Raw genomic sequence first — 17,743 nt, forward strand, 5'->3', positions numbered from 1 at the left:
AATCATTCAAATTGCTGCAAAACATGTGGGAAAAAGAAGATAACATTGTTATTTCTGAATTTGAAATCTAATATCGACTATAATGATAATTAGGTCTCATGGGCCAAGTGGTTAGAGACATAGCCCCGGTAAGACAGAGATCTTGGGTTCGATTCCCAGTTAAGACCGTTACCCTTTTAGCCACTTTAAATCGCTAAAATAACCAAAATATGTGTCCAGCACTCCGAACTTTTAAACATTCATTTTGGCAATTTCCCGCCCTCGTTAAAAGAATCATACATCCTAATTTTAAAATGAAAACAAGGAAACTGATTAAAGTGCTATATAGTTCATGAATTCACCTATATTTTACTGTTTATTTCATATTTTTAGGATTTATTAAAAAAATATTGAAAAATCATAAACTTTATAAGCGTGTTTGAAAAAATTCTAATAAATGTTTTTAAAAAGGTATAGAAGAATGGCATGTACGTGCGATCACTAAAGACGTTTTGCAAAATTTGGAATAAAATGCCGAAAATCTCTAATGCCGTTGATTTCCCGTGTATTGTTCTATTCCATGATTGGTTTAGAATTATTTGTATTATCTTCTTTTTCAATAGTATATTACATTGATGGGTATAACCTTAAAAGTTATTACAAGAAAAATTACTAAAAGTAAAGTTATTTCAATACAAATTGTACTCAAAACGTTTAAAAAATTTACTATCTCGGAAGAAAATATTCCTAATCGATTTGGTATTCGCGTACCTTCAACAGATTAAAATTATATTATTTATTAAATTTAATTGTTAATGTTAAGTAAATGAATTATCAGATGCTATTCCCAGATATTTTAGTCGGTTTATAAAACCGGTGCTTTTTCGAAATTATTATAAATATGTTGAAATCGTACTTCAAACTAACAGAGGCTGAAAAATAATGTGTTTCGGTCAGGGGCGGCTCTTGACTTTTTTCGTACAATGTTTTAATGTAACAATAAAAAATACATTATTTATGTTGTTGTAGCCGAAAATGATATTTTGTACGATTTTTTTTAGTTAGGAGGGTCGAAAAACATTTTTGGTTTCCAATCTCATATTTAAGAATGGATATATACCTACATTCCCATATTATAAACCTGTGGTGTCATTATATTGTAAAGATTTTTCAATGGTTTTAAGTTAACAAAATAAAATATTATGAAATAATAAATATTTAACTTTTTTTTTTGTCTTTATGACTTTTTTTATTGCATTTCCGTATTCGATGTGAACCAATATGTATTAAAAATAATGTATTAAAAATGTAAATTAATTCAAAATGATTATATGTTATGTTTATTAAATTTGAAAAAAAAACTTTAGCAGTCTTGGGTTAGTCCTTTTTTATTATTAAAATTATTGTAATATCAATGTTTCATAGTATAATTTAAAAAAAAAAAATCGGAATACATGTCATAACCATGATGCATATTGTACCTACATAGCTGTACCGCAAGTAAAAATAATGATCACCTATTCAAATAGAAAATATTAAAAGAATTTTTAACATTTTTGAATAAAACTAAAAACTTAACTTATTTATTATATCGCTTCGCCTCCGTTATTCATAACACGGAATAGAAGAACTCTATCATTATTGCTATTTAACTAGTACGAAAATGTTCATTAACAATAGAGTAGTAATTCCTTTGTTTACTTGTCTATTGTTTACAAATCTGAATACTTCGTTTTCATCCAGCCAATGTTAAATACTCTGGTTATTTTCACACCTTCTTGCAGATCCAGGTCAAAACAGATCTCATCAATCAAATTCAGCAGTAAATTAATTACCATAAAGATTGCTTCTAAAACAAATTATAACAATGCTTTAGAACGGTTTATAATAAATAAAGAGTGCGTATTGTTAAGTGTCAATTTTCTGTTGTAAAAACTGATTGATATACATACTAATCTATGATTGTACTGTTTTTCTTTTTGTTTTTAGAACTTTTTATTCGTAATGGCATCACATTGTTATTGATTTAAAATATATATTTGTTCCACTTGTCAAAAATTTATGTTGAAAAATATTGTTTTATTGTTTGTAAGTTTATCTAATAATCTGTAATATTATTTGTTATTACATTGACAAAAAAACATACAAATAATTTTGTAAAGTCAAGTGAACGCAAATAAAGGTGATTTCTATACGACGTTTTCAATTCGCATTATAAATAAATTTACAACATCCGATTAAAGTTTGTTCATTTGGCGATAGATGGCAGGCGTCACAAGATTGGAGGCTCTGCATCATAATATAAAATACCATTATACATAATACGGAAACAGAATCAATTCATACAAATAAACAGCAATGAACAGAACATTTACCAAGCACATGAAATTAACTGTGGGTTATTTGAAATTTGAGTGATTGTAATACTGAAACAATCCGATAATTAAATCTGTCGCCAAAAATCAAACCGAAAAAAAACGAAGATTTTTTTATTACATACAGACATTCAGACATCCATTTAAAAATTCTTATATTTTTTGTATTATGTTCTCTAATAAAATTTAATATTATAAATACTTAATAAATTTTATTGACAATATTATTATTTAAAAGTAGGTATAAAAACCCGTTGTAATAATATTAAAAACAACTTTTCAATAAACAGAAATACAAATTATTGATTGAAGCACTAAAATCAAACTAAAAAACAGTCGGAAATTAGAATATCTCATTACCTCAGCTTTGGTATCTCGCCGTTCCTCCTGGGTTGTGAGTAATATCTCATTACCTTAACTTTGGTGACTCACCGTTCCTCCTGGGTTGTGAGTAATATCTCATTACCTTAACTTTGGTGACTCACCGTTCCTCCTGGGTTGTGACTAATATCTCATTACCTCAACTTTGATGACTCACCGTTCCTTCTGGGTTGTGGCTAATTATGTAATACTTTTTTTCTATCCAACTATCCCTTAACGTGTTCCAATAATCGATTTGTTAATATCGTGTATGACTTTTGACGAGCTAGCTTGTCCTACATGGTTTTCTGTGGATCGGGTAAAACTGATATTTATTTAGTATATTAACTGCTGTAATATCTTTCGATTTCAGAGAAATGCTTATGTATACGCGTAAGTACGTGATTGCCACCAGAAGTTGATATAAAGCATTGTCATCGACCACTAGTCTATCTGAAGAGTGTCAGCTCGATCGGATGTCGGGAAGTTGGTTAATTTCCGCTTCTAAGATTTGCATTCATCCATTCCTAAAAAAAAGTGAAATAATCTTGTCGAATTTTTAAATAATTGTTTTGTGATTTGCACATAGTTGCAGAATATGTTGTTTTTTAGTTGACAATCGTGATTCAATTTCATAAATCTTTAAAGTAAACGAGTTCTTAATGAAATTGCGGTTTGTTGATGGTTTGTACGTGACATCGCTGTAAATCAGATTCGTATTTACTTTAAACACATTCGCTGCTCTGCGGTTTACCATTTACTTACAATTTTTCAATACAAATACATCAATGAAACAATTATTGCGAAATAATCAACATTGAATAATGATTGTAAAACGAACGGCCTTGCAAAGTATGTAACCTCATAGTAGAAGTGTGATGACCATTGAAGCAGATTATAGTAGGTAAGCACATCAATGATAAATTGCATTGTTGCGAAGAATTTTTTTTCGTTCTCCCGAGAAGACACGAGCCACCTCATGGGCTGACACGACATATAATTTACGAGCTACAATGACGACGCAGATTAGTTATTTTTTACCTTGGTCATCCATCGCTCTACATATAAAACATTAGCTTTGCCGGATGGCTCTGCTTGGCGAGCTTTTTACCATTTATCAGGTTAGTTAAGTTTTTAATGTCACAAACCTTATTGTCATCTCTCAATGTAACTTTAAATTTCCAACTGTGCATTCAAACCTTCGGTTGATGCACACCCCTGAGATATTTGCTATTGATTAAAGAGTTCTTATTTTATTTAAAGATGTAGAAATAAATATTGTATCTTGGAAGCATTTCCTCCTTTCTTTTATTTTCTACACTTTGTTACCACATAACCTGAGATAATCGGCGCGCAACGTGCCCTTCACCTTTAATATCTCGTTTCAATGGCCAACAATCAATCAATCAACATATCTCAAATGTAATATTTTTGGATTATTTTGTTAACATTCTATCCTTTTCGTAAGTTGAAATCGTAACAAAATGATAAAAATAAAAATTACTAGGGTAAGGACACTAAGGAAATCTGTAAAAACAATATGTTTATACAATTTAAGTTTTAGGCGGTTAGTTTAGGTTAGGCCAGGTTATGTTAGGTACGTGTAATTAAGGTTGTGTCAGGTTAATAGAATATTTATTTATTTATTTATACTGGGTTTTTGCAGATGTTCTCACTTACGTGAGAACTATCCGGTTACAAAAACTCAATTAAATTACAGGCAAAAATCTAGAAATTACATACATACAGGTAAAAATGAAATTAATTGCAGATTACGTACAACAAAGTAAGGTTAAGATATATGTTAGGTTAAGATACCGAGGTTAGTGTTTACGTCAAGTTAGATAATGTTACACACATATACAATACTGATTAGGTATGGTTAGGTAAGGTTAGGCAAAGTAATGCAATTCAGCGAAATATTGTAAATCCACCTCAAGTGTGCAGTGAAGGTTATGTATGTAGGTATTATACAAAATCTGCCAACAATATATTTTATGGTATATGTTATATTTCGTGTCCGTTCTTGTTTTTTCTAAATCACTGACAAACTCGCCTTTGAGTTAGAGATTACGTTAAACCTTATGCAATCTGTTAAATTTAACTGTAGCGTGGGTTCCATTGGAACTGGTATAGTTTATATTTTCTCGTACTGCATCACGATCAAAAAGTCATGTACTGATTGGAGATATAAATCATCGAGTTGAGTTTCTATGGACCTTATATAAATCATTCTGATGCGAAAATGCCAAATGTTGGTTTATGTGCTTTACTTCATTTTACCATTTCGCGATAACAGTGATCATACTTAATGACGAATCCAAAATAATTGTTGCAATTTTGTAGTTTGACCTTCACTTTTGAGTATATTAAATGCTATAAATGAGCTTGAGGGATTATGGTGCCTTCAAATTTCGTTGTTTTTTTCAAATAAGAATATTATTTTCTGCATACAAACAATTCAATTCTTGAGCCTGAAAGCTAACTTAAAAGGTTTTTTTAAACTTAGAATCATGTAGAATCACCTCCCAAGGTTTGTGCACTTTACCCCCGGACAACTTATATACAGTTATTTGAGTGGAACGTTATAAATATTGTTCATTTTTTATGTAGGGTCTTGTCAGCTCTCGCACCGTAGATTTACTAAGAACCAAGGATCTTCGACATGCTTATATACAGGGTATTAAGAACGGATCTATTTGGAGTAAATAATGTAAGTGATATTTTTGTCAGATGTGTACTTTTTCAACGAAAAAACATTAAGAAAATAGTTAGTATTAGACAGTTAAGATTGGGGTGGTAGGTTGAGTGGATAAGTGACCAGTGAAAGGAAACATCAACAGGTATTATACAGTTAGGATCGGGGTGAAAGGTTGGGTTGGTTTGAAAAACCCCACATAAAATGTCGCTGGGTCCAAAATTTCAAGTACATTTTTCACTCCAAATATTGTCAGTAATCACTGGTTAAAGTAAATCAGATACATCTTTTAACATCATGCTTAGGTATGTATAAATTGTGGTGGGAAAAATCTAGCAATTTTTGCCATGAACGTAAAGATCGTGGCAATAAGATAATTGCATTTGTAATCTAATCCCGGGAATAAATGTTTGAATGTGACGGATGAACCAAAAGAAAAGCGGGCTTGATAACAAATTTAGATCGCGAAAGATAAAGTACATTCAGATTTATTTATTTTTTTATAACATTGATTACATTTTATGCTTTTGACTGTCCAACTAGGAAGAATTTCCGTTTTATATTCAACACATTCATGAAAAATATTTTTTTTGTTATAAAAGCATGTTTTGCTGAATAAAGCAAACACCAATTTAATAAATGTATCACAAACCATTTTTTTAACTCAGAATCGCATTTAAATTGATTGATAAAATAAATAGATCAACAAAATAATATAATTTTTCGACAGCAAGGATCGAAGAGTTGCGGCAGGTTATTCATGACTTGAATATAATAAAATGTAAAATTTATTATTGGAGACAAAACTTATAATTAATTACTTATTCAAATTTTTAAAAAAATAGCTAGAAAAAAAACACGTTTATTATAAGAATAGTGAATCTGAAATCAATGATTGTTCTGGAAAAATATAGAAGTATATAAAACCGGGTCTCATGCGACATTTTTTTCTCAAACGTTGAACAAAATGTTTGCGCAAAGATGAAAAATTGGAGCGTGGCCATACACGTGTCCGCTTGCATACACAATGTTTCAGCTTTCCGAAACCGATGGAAAACATAATCATTTGTTTATGCATTCACGATACACGTACTGAAAACATTTTGTCGCATGAGACTTGGCTTAGTATAAATAGTACCTAATTATCACCCTCGCCCTAACCCGAGAGATAAGGCGATGATAAAAAATGGAGAAAATAACATTGTAGTTTTGTAGCTCCCTCTAATCTAACGTTAATTTATACTAGTACCTACACATTACTTTAAAATATTTAATTGTTTGGATTGCCCCGCTGTGTCCCATCTTTATGGCAGAGATGATAACAGTTGCGAAATAAAGATAAAGAAAATCAGTCCACAATTTACGACGCAAGGTTCTGAAGTGAAAACCGTTCACCTTATTCAGGTAATACAAACATTGCAACAATAATACGTGTGACTATAATTGAGCATTAAATTGGACACGCATTTATTACATGCTTCACGGCTCAATGTGCAAGTGTGTCCGCTGTACGAATAGTGTCCACTGTCTACCGCCGATACCAAACTTACCATATAGCCATTCGCTATTCGCCATACTGCTGTACCAACATACAACCTGGCTCCCGATCTAACGTTATGAAACAATTATAGGCAATAATATGGTAATTTAAGTGTGGGTGAGTTTGTAAAGTCACAACTCAGGACCGAAATGGAAAATTTGGAATATTGACAGTAGTTGGATAATTTGTATGTATTGCGAAATAGCGACACCACTGTAAGTTGGTGTTTGAAGGTGCTGCTGGGATAAGCCTTTTGCAACACACTCGAAGGACCAGTCCCAAAATGACGAACTGCTATTTTATAATATGAGACAATAATTACTGTGCATCCGCTAAACTTGATGGACATAATTTCTCAATATTATTTAATCTGGGCTGGAACGTAACATATGTCTAGATTGGAAAAATAAGAGAAAAAAACTCACCCGTTGCAGTATGGGTCACAAAGTAAGCCAGATTCAAAATGCTTTACCGAAAAGATGAATGTTTAGTAGTAACTGAAATCATAAAATTATATTCCGCGGTCTTCTTTATATCACACACCAACACTTAAAAAATCACCTCAAAGGTGCTGTAAAATACTAAAAAGTTTATAGATTCATTTTAATTACGATCATCTCTTATATTAGGTAACCGAATTTCTAACAAGATTTCTTCATAAATAATTATATTTATTTGGTTATGAGGTACATTTATATGAGAAAGTTTTACACATGTTTTACTATGTCTGTCTCTGTATATTCTGTACCAAAACAGTCTAGTTCACTAATATTTCATTTTAGCTATTGGTACATTTTTCGATAAGTAAATTTTTTTATAGATTGGAAGTAAAAATATTTTATCGATTTAAATCAGGTTGGTATTGGTAACAACAATAAGATTAGAGCATTTATATGCACTTATTAGTTACATAGTTAGTTTATGAAAATACTTTTAATAGTATTTTGTAGGACACATTATACAGTAGGTAGATGATTTAATTTTGGGCGATTAGTGCATTTTTACATTCATGAATTACGTTTAATTAAAATTAAAATTTAAGGTGTGTACTCAGCTTTTATTATGAAATTTAATTACTCGCCGAAGATTATCAGTAGTGATTTATTAAGTACTAGCCATGTACCCGGCGTTTCTAGGGGTAATCTTTAGGAGATAGACATAGACCTGAAGGCCTTTTTAAGATATACAATTTCGTACTAGATTATTTTGATGTATCTAGTAAGATTTAGCCAACGTTAGCAATGTAGTGCTCGAAAATATATTTTTACGACTCGATTATAAAACATCAACTTTTTTCTATTTTTTATAAATATAATATGCATGTATTATATATGTAAACCTCCCGAAAGAAATTTTCTAAATGATTTATTTTATACTACAAAGAAAAAGCAAAATGTTAGTATAATTAAATAAATACTTTATAATTATTAAATATTAGCTTCAAAACATACCAAACAAGCAATTACAAATACAAATGTAACATTTAGGCAAAAAGCTTCCTTTTCGATGGTACTAAACTCTACAAAATTAAAAACTCACAAGAATATAAGAACATTTAAACCTCAAATAAAAGGCTGGATAAATAACATAGGGAGATCAGAAACAGAAAATACACCGACACCAAATAGTGACTGAAACCGGAACTACTACACTGGACTAAAAAGCAACATATTTACAATTATTTTCAAAAAACACCATAATACAATATATTTATAATTCATTCGTACTATTCCAACTACTGTATTTGAATAATTTGTTGATTAAATCCTTAGTAAGGGAGATCCCAGTGAGGATATCAATATATCTATTTGTTATAAAAAAGAAGATAACAAAACATTTTGTACTATATCATATTATTGATTAAATTAATAGAACACATGAAACTTGAAGTTACGAGAAAGAAATTTAATTGTTACTGATTCGGGCAAGAGAAAACAAATATCTCTCCGAGGCAAACGGCTTATACCCAGAGATGTTGATTTTCTTATGTTTCGAATATTTTAAATTAATTGTTAGCCGTTGCCGGGTAGCTTTCAAAAAATATTACAACAACGTGACTTTTTTTCCCAGTTAATTAAAAAACATAAAGTAATATTTTTAACATAAGGCCTGCGGGGGTTACGCAATCCAATACAATCCACAAATAAAAAATCAACTATAAATTTTGTCTAATTATTAAAATAAATAATTAGTTAATAAAAAACGCAAATAAATGTTAAATAAAAAATAAAAATTTGAGAAATGGTTTAATGTGGCTTATTTCTTCTTTCGTATTTAAGGCCCGTTTATAATAGGAATAAGCGGTAAGAATAAGCCGGTGCCGTAATCCGTAATCCGTAATATTTAAGATCGTCGTTTATAATTGAAATAGGAATAGAATAGAATACGTCCATAGAAGTGACTATGCCGCTGTCACTTGTCTATGTCAACTGTCAACCGAGAGTATATTCTTCCTCCATCTTATAAAAGTAATATTGTTTTATATAAATAAATATTGAAACGATGGATTCATCAGATATTGTTGCATGCGGAATGTTTTTGTCAATTCTGGGACTAGCATACGCTGCAATAGGAGACACACAGTTGACGAAAAAAATAAGGAAAAAACGGCGTTGGAGTGTGCGTCCCATTAATCATAAAAGGAAGAAAACAGGACATTTCCATAATTTGTTTAAAGACATGGCGACAGTAGACAACGATCAATTTAAGAAATATACAAGAATGTCGCAGACCAATTTCTATAAATTGTTAGGACTTCTACAACACAAATTAGTAAAGCGAAGCAGACGTGAGCCTTTAAGTCCGGAACATAGACTAGTTATCACATTATTGTAAGTGATAATATCTTTTAATATTTATAATGTTGAGAATTATATTTATTCATTTTGATGTAAAAAATAATGTACTTATATTATTTTAGCCATTTGTCCCAAGGCTGCAGTCTGCAAGTAGTTGCATGGTCCTTTATGATTGGAAAAACCACTGCACATGTAATAATAAAGGAAACTTGCGAGGCAATATGGGATGTTCTTAGTCCCATATATTGCAAACAACCGACAGTCGAAGAATGGAGAGAAAAAGCCAACGAATTTTATAAGCAATGGAATCTCCCTAACTGCTGCGGTGCAATCGATGGTAAACATATTACAATTCAGGCACCTAAAAATTCAGGAACTGCTTTTTTTAATTATAAAAAAACATTCAGCATAGTCCTCTTGGCTGTTTGTGATGCTGACTACATATTCACACTTTTAGACATCGGAGCATATGGCTCGCAAAGTGATGGTGGAGTATTCTCGGAGTCAGCCTTCGGCCGAGGTTTGGACTCCGGTAAAATAAAATTACCAGCAGGTACACCATTACCGAACACAAATATTGATTTTCCGTATTACTTTGTTGGAGACGAGGCTTTTCCTCTAAAACCATACATTTTAAGACCTTTTCCGGGAAGGAATTTAAATCAAGAAAAACGAATCTTTAATTACCGATTATCAAGAGCAAGGAGAACAATAGAAAATTCTTTTGGCATTTTAGCATCTAGGTGGAGAATCTTGAGAAATAGTATCATTGCCGAAGTTGATAATGTAGAAAGGATTACCGCTGCCACAATATGTTTACACAATTTTCTGCGAATCTCTGAAAAAAATGCCGAACAACTAGTGTATTGCCCTTCAAATTTTTGTGACACTGTTAGAGATAATGGTCAAATTTCAGAAGGCTTATTTCGAGAAGAACAAAGTGATAGTGGTTTTCAAAGGATAGGACGGATGGGTGCGAATAATCCATCAAGATCAATGATCGCTCTACGTGACAGCATGGCACATTATCTTTTGCATGAAGGGGCAGTTCCTTGGCAGTGGGCACATATTTCAAGAGGATCCAGACCAGAGTGATATCGAGATTTAGTAAGTTTTTAATGCGTTTACACTCTAGTAAACTGAAGTCTCAATAAATGAAAACTCAATGTATCCTTAATGTAAGACAGATCAGACATCGCCTTTGTAATTATTATTTTTTTTTTAATAATAAATGTTGATTAAAAAAAAATAGCAATTTTTATTGTCTTTTATTTTATTTTATTTTTTTTTCACTTGAAGAAAAATTGTACAGATCGTGTTTAGAAAAAAAATACAATTTATGTAAAATTATATATATATAAATTTCCAATTATTCTGAGTAATACATATTATGCAATATGTATTACTCAGAATATTTGGAAATTACTTGCATAATTTCTATTTTGCACTTTATCAAATTAGTTTTTTCTATATTTTTCATATCAGCATATAGTGAATTGCAAAAGTTTTGCAATGAATTTTCTTCTACACTCAAAGTGTTTTTGTCCGTTACAAATTTTTTGAAAACTTCTACGGCTTCATCCATTTTGGCTTGGACGGATGCTATGTTGGGATTTTGTTCATTTAATGGTGTGGATCTGGAGCGCGGGCGTTTTGTTGCTCTCGGAGTGCAGCCTACAGATTCTATGGTCTCGTCCATTGGTATGACACCAAAACCCTCAAGCGTAACTGAAAATTTAATTAGTATTATTACTATGTTTATAATCGAGACAAATCATTATAGATGGAAGAATCACTCATCAGCTGTATAAAATCATTCTCAATTTTACTTTATACATTCAAACATAAACATAATTGCTACAACCGAAAGTGTCTGATGATAGTATCTATAAAGCCATATTATAAAATTTTTAAATAAAATCACAAACCAGTTTGTTCGTCCAGATTTTCCACATATTCTTTTGATGTTCCATCAAGGAACTGAATGTCATCGTATGTAAGTGATTCATCACAAAAATCTGGAGAATCATTTTCAGTATCATTGTTTGGTAACTCGACGTTACCAAATGTTTTCCGTCGTTTTACATATTCGTATAAAAATGATAAATTTTTCATTAGTGGCCATTCTTTGTGACCTGATGCTCCTGATCCAGATCGTTCAAATTTGCATCGTTCTTTTGCAAATCGACTCCGCAAGGCAATCCATCGCAATCTACATTCAGAACCTAGAAGCAATAATTATAATTGTTTGTACAACTGTATTCCATCCAGATTATTTTATATAAAATTGTATGTGACGTGTATTCAGCGCACTTAAACTAATTGAAACTTATACGTTAAAGTATCAATTGATTCACATTTAAAAAGATAAGGAGCTAGAGAGCCTTCCCTAACAAAATAACCTAACTTTTTATGTGCGCATACAAAACGATAAAAAATGTGTAAATCTCTGATGTTAGTAATAATATATAGAAGTATTAATATTTATCAAACATATTGTATTACACTCACTTGATGCTTTCAATTTGTTACCAATAAATAACCAGGAGTTTTCAACGACATTTCGGTCTTTATAATCTTTTTCTTTCTTGTCATATAAATGACGAAATTGCTCGACCCAAGAAATCAATTCTGCGTCATTTATATCCATTATTTTTATCACTTTCGTCTTCAGCAAATTTATATATAAAATTCGGTAAAATATCTAACTCCGCGTAAATACTTGTTCACAAAATTATTGTTCGATTCGATTGTCAAATACATGAATAAACCTGAATTTAACCACTCTTGTCAAATAGTAGATCCATAGAGTATCGATCGAAAATACATAAATCTCGGTATATATCTCAGCTTTCTGTAATCCGTAACCGCAAAAGTTAAAGTTGGACCATCTTTTCGGTTATGGAAAAAAATAAGAGATTATTGCCATCTATTATAAACGGATACACAGGTTTCCTATCTTCCAACTTCTACGGCCTAGGGCCTTACGGCTTATTCTTACCGCTTATTCCTATTATAAACGGGCCTTAACAGTTGGCATTTTAGCTTTGCTGCGGAAATCAAATTTGCAACTTCCCGACATTTTTTTATGATTTATTTATTCCGTTGTTTTTACATTTGTATTTTACATAGTGTCTTACAAAACTGAGTATAGTTAAACTTTTCAGAGATTTTATGCCTCTTTGTTATATCTAATTACACATTTTGAGATTTGTTAATTATAAACATTTCTGCTTTTCTATGTCTAGTATGGTAATTGTGGTTAATAGGTTTTTTGAATTCTGTGTTCCAGAATTCATCCAGCGTTAATTTGTAATCTACCCTATTACGTAAAGGGAGTACGTTACACAAAGAAAACATTTTTTTATGATCGACTTCTCACAATTGGATTTTTTTTTGCTTGTTATCAATTTTAGGAAACGGAGTTGTATTTGCTATAATATATTTTGCTAACAATATTTTTTATGAAGTAAAATTTTCCTAATACAGGTATTAATCTATTTCATATATTATATTGGTCGAATGCGTAATCTACTTTCTTATACGGAGGCACCTAGGTTTTTTTATGCCAAATACAATGTTTATGAGTAAAATTACAAACACATTTTTCATGAGTTTCTAAATAATACGTGACAATTTAATTAAAATGATTGTCTTTTTGATATGAGAGCTGAAAACGAGGGAAAATGTTTCGATGGACTAGTTTGACTGAACCTGCTATACTTAAAAAACAACATAAAAGTAGGTACCTACATTCGTGAATCAATTTGCATAACATAATATCAGTGATCACGCAGGCTGACCGACATACAGTATTAACCGCAACTCACATAATTTTGAAACAGCCGAGGTTCAATCGAGGCCTTTCATTTCCTGATCACTTTTCCTGCCTTACATTATTTTGTAAACGACCTACGAGGAAAGGTTCTATTACCGATTACCTTAGACATTATACGTTAAAATACTACTTAATCATTTCTGCATATTATGTCAGACCATTTACTCCAATTTGTTACCAGCTCTGCTGTGTGTTCTAAAGGCCTTTTTGATTTCAATGTCTTCAGTCTTTTTAGATTTTCAGTTTCATTTCAGTCAATAAAATATTTAATTTATTTATATATACGAGTATTATATGCCTATACGGGCTTTTACAAATTGTACATAATAATTCGGTGGAACATTAATCAAAAGTAAAGTCAATAAATAATAAGTTATTTGTAATTATTGCTGAGATATGTTATTATAGCCTTCTTGTTACTGTATTCCGTGAAGTTAAACAGATATACAATTTCTGTTGGCAATTGCACGCAATTTATGACTCAGTCCTGATATTATTGTTGCCATTAAAAAGAATTTTCAATCGAATATTTCTAGTTCGTATGTTGAAGGTGATTAGACCAAATGAATCGAGACAGTCTATAATTCCATCAATGAACTCATCACCGAAAGTAAAACAATGTGAACGAATGTTTGTTTGTATGTTTATTTACTGGTTTAGGTGCCTGTCCCTAACAGAATCAAAGAAATGGTTATATTAAGAATACTCGTGGGAGATCCCATGCACTTTTTTATTGTCCGAAAGCGAGGACTTTTTCCTATCAGAAATCTCCAGTCAACCGAGCAACTGAACGATTCTGCTTTGACCATCGATATTTTCATCGTCACTTAGATACAGTTCAGAAACTATCTTTTGAGATATGTCATAAAATATTAAAACTGCCTGATTAAAAAAATTGTGATTTTTCCGTAATATATTAGTGCATAATCGTTTTGTGGAAAAATAAAAATTAAAATATTCAAATAAATATGTTAACTGTCTACGTATATTCTTTCAATTCCGCTAAATGATTCAAATTATGTACGAATGATTTCTATGACTTGCTGTCTGTATTATTTGTGATTTAGTTTAATTTCAAATAGTGTATTATTAAAGATTATATTTTGTAAATTATAAGTATGTAGGTGCTGCTTGGTTAAAGGTCATAAGATTTTTATTATGGCGTATTAATCTTTGTATTTGGAAAGTTCTATTCAGGTGATATTCAAAAGAAACAGTGCTAAAAAACTATCCAACTATTATTAAAAAAAAAATAAACTTTCTTAAGAGTGGTTTCATCTCACGCAAATATTAATAATTTTGTAATAGTAATCGAAATCCGACCTTACATAATTGTGACGACTTTGTTTGATAACCCGCCAATAAAACATTTGTTTTAAATAAATAAATTTACTCTTGCTGCATTGTCAACATATGAAAGTGTGATTTAATAATATGATATGACGATGTAGCAGTACTATTAACCTCGTGAAATTCATTCGTCTTCGAAATTAGAAAATGTTAATGATATTTATTATACTTTCCAAGTAGATATGTGAGATTTATTGCGGAGAGAAGTTAAAGAAAACTTAACATTTAAACACATCTGTTAGTAGTGAAATAAAAATGAAACTTTCGCACTTTAATGCGAGTAATGAGCATTTCTCCCGGTTAGGCAAGTCGAGAGAAATAGTTTCCTCGACTAGACTCGAAAATATAAACAAGAACGGGTTTGTGGCCGAAGTAGATCTAGTGGGAGATTTATTATAAGATCAGCGGTTACAATCAATCCGAGCAAATACTTACTCGTATAGATTAATTCGGCCTAATTAGATAACTTTTTCTATTATGACCAATTGACACGCTTTAATAGCAGTAATAACAAGTGACGCAACGAATTGTAGTTTGGCGATTACGATTATTAATTGTGCGATTATCAATAATTTATAATATATAATATTGTATGAAATCAAAAAAATATTTTTTGTCATTTTTGAAGACTTTTTTTTTCAGAATTGTCTTCAGATCACAAATCTCACTATAACCTAACCTAACCTAACCTAACACAACGAATTCTAAAAATTCAACTAAGTCGTAGATATTTTTGAATGCTGTAGAAATGAAATAACTGAGTCGTATGTGTGGCCAAAACATGTATGATTTTATGAGAAATGTGGAGATCCGCAAAGAGTGCACGGCTGATGTATGCCTAGTGAGTAAGATTAAGAAAAAGACACTTAGATAGTTTGGGGCATGTAGAGCGAATGAGCGAAGAATGGAGTGTAAGGATAATATACGACTGTAAATGTGAATGTTAGCAGAAGTTGGGGTCGCCCTAGGAAAACATGACTCGATCAAGTGAAGCAGATACTTGAGTCGGGCCATGTCAAAAGACAGAATAATAGAAGAGTATGTCTGATACGATGTACTATTGTTAATGTGGCAAGGAGTGTGTGCTAAGACCGAGTTGTTTGGCGGTCCGTCCTCTCTGCCTACCCCTGCCGGGAAACGGCGTGATGTTTAGTTAGTTAATTATATTTTTAAAAGTAAATATATCATAAATCAGATCTAAATTTTGATCGAGTCGGAGCCATAGAACTGAAGATATCAGGGAAAACAGTTCAATCCCAACCGTGCGAAGTGCCTATGAAATTGGTGATTTCATTTTTTTTCGTATTTTTATTACAAATCTTTGAGTGACTCCAAATATCTTGATCTACTTGAAGCAGTAAAACCGGTCATATCAAGGAAAATATATCGACAAACCAAATTATTTACATCAAGTTTATATTTTTGTGTTTTGTTTTAGTAGTAAGTATTCATTTATACGCCTTCAAAGGCTTGCAAAAACAAATAGCTGCAAATTTATTTTTATTTTTATATCTCTTGAAAATTCATTCATACAACAGTTCTTAGTTCTTACATTTATATAAGAACTTTATATATTCTTTTGAAGTACACAGCGCAGAAAGCTAAAGCGAATAGAATATAATTGGATTTGAGTCTGGATATAAAAGGTAGATATAGGATAGTTATGGATGTGAAATCAAAATCCCAAATAATAAACAAACAAAATATATTTGTTCAATACTTCATCAGATAATTTGTATAACTTGTAGTTACGAATGTTACGATTATAAATTGGAGTTATGAATGTTCCGATTAATCGACTAAATCGTACTCATAACATGGTTTAGAACACAACACCGCTCATAGCTTGTTTCTGCACAAAGTGCCGATCAATCTTTTGTAAAAAAAATGTTTAGCCGAGTTTCATGTAGGTATCTAGAATTGTAACCTTCTTTAAGGGCGGCTTGCACCATAAGTTAAATTTGATTTAAATATAATTTTAAACACATTATTTGATTTAAGTCGACTTGGCGTCTTGCACCACAAAATTTAAGTCGTTAAATGCGTTTAAAGAACTGTCAAAGTTAAATACCCAAAAGCGGCCGTTTAACCGAGTTAAACGTGTTTAGCCCCACTCTAAACAGTACTGTCAAAATTTTTTTAGGTTCTTCGATTTCTGATTGTGGTTAAAATCTATCTCATTTTAATTTGTATTCACAATGAACATTTGGGATTTGTATTCTCACGATGATGAAGAAATTATGGAAATTATAAATAAATTATACTTATATATATAAGTAGACCGTTTATAGTCAGAGAAGTAAACACAAGAACAAATTTATTTGAAACACTCAGTGCCAAGAAGTTTCAAAGAAGATTTCGTCTCAGTAAAGAAACGACATCATTATTAGTGCAAGAAATTGAACCTCAGTTAAAATTCAACGCCAATAAAAACATCAGCGAGGTGCTCGTCACTGGAGCTAACACTCCTTATCGAGGAGTACTTTGCAAGGTTGTAAACTTCTAATCATACCTACAGCATTCTTATAATACTTTAAAACAATATAGTATGTAAAAGAAATAAAAAACAAAATTACTCGGATAATTGTTTTATTTTTAATTCCAACAACATAAGCTCTTTTTGTCTTATTTCATCATTATGTCTATTTGCTTTAACTTTTTCTTCATAAAATAAATGAAAACACTATTAAACCACACACACAATCACAAAATATTTTGACACTTCAAGCAAAATGAAACATCGTAGCTGTTTTATTTACGCGTTAATGGCGGTAACCACGCGGTAACTGTTTTACCGACGCGTTA

The 17,743-nt window shown here is 31.1% G+C and overlaps 1 long non-coding RNA gene across 1 annotated transcript; it reads right to left on the reverse strand.

Moving 5' to 3' along the window:
• Positions 1 to 11,139: 11,139 nt before the first annotated feature.
• LOC149427019 (uncharacterized) lies at positions 11,140 to 12,709 on the reverse strand. Its single transcript, XR_016303148.1, has 3 exons — positions 12,262 to 12,709; positions 11,679 to 11,975; positions 11,140 to 11,478 (listed from the first exon to the last, which is right to left on the reverse strand). It is a non-coding gene; the product is annotated as an uncharacterized LOC149427019 (long non-coding RNA).
• Between the last annotated feature and the right edge of the window lie 5,034 nt (positions 12,710 to 17,743).

The sequence above is a fragment of the Hesperophylax consimilis genome, chromosome 1 (genome assembly GCF_061612785.1).
Source record: "Hesperophylax consimilis isolate HC1 chromosome 1, BYU_Hcon_1.0, whole genome shotgun sequence".
Lineage (NCBI taxonomy): Eukaryota > Metazoa > Arthropoda > Insecta > Trichoptera > Limnephilidae > Hesperophylax > Hesperophylax consimilis.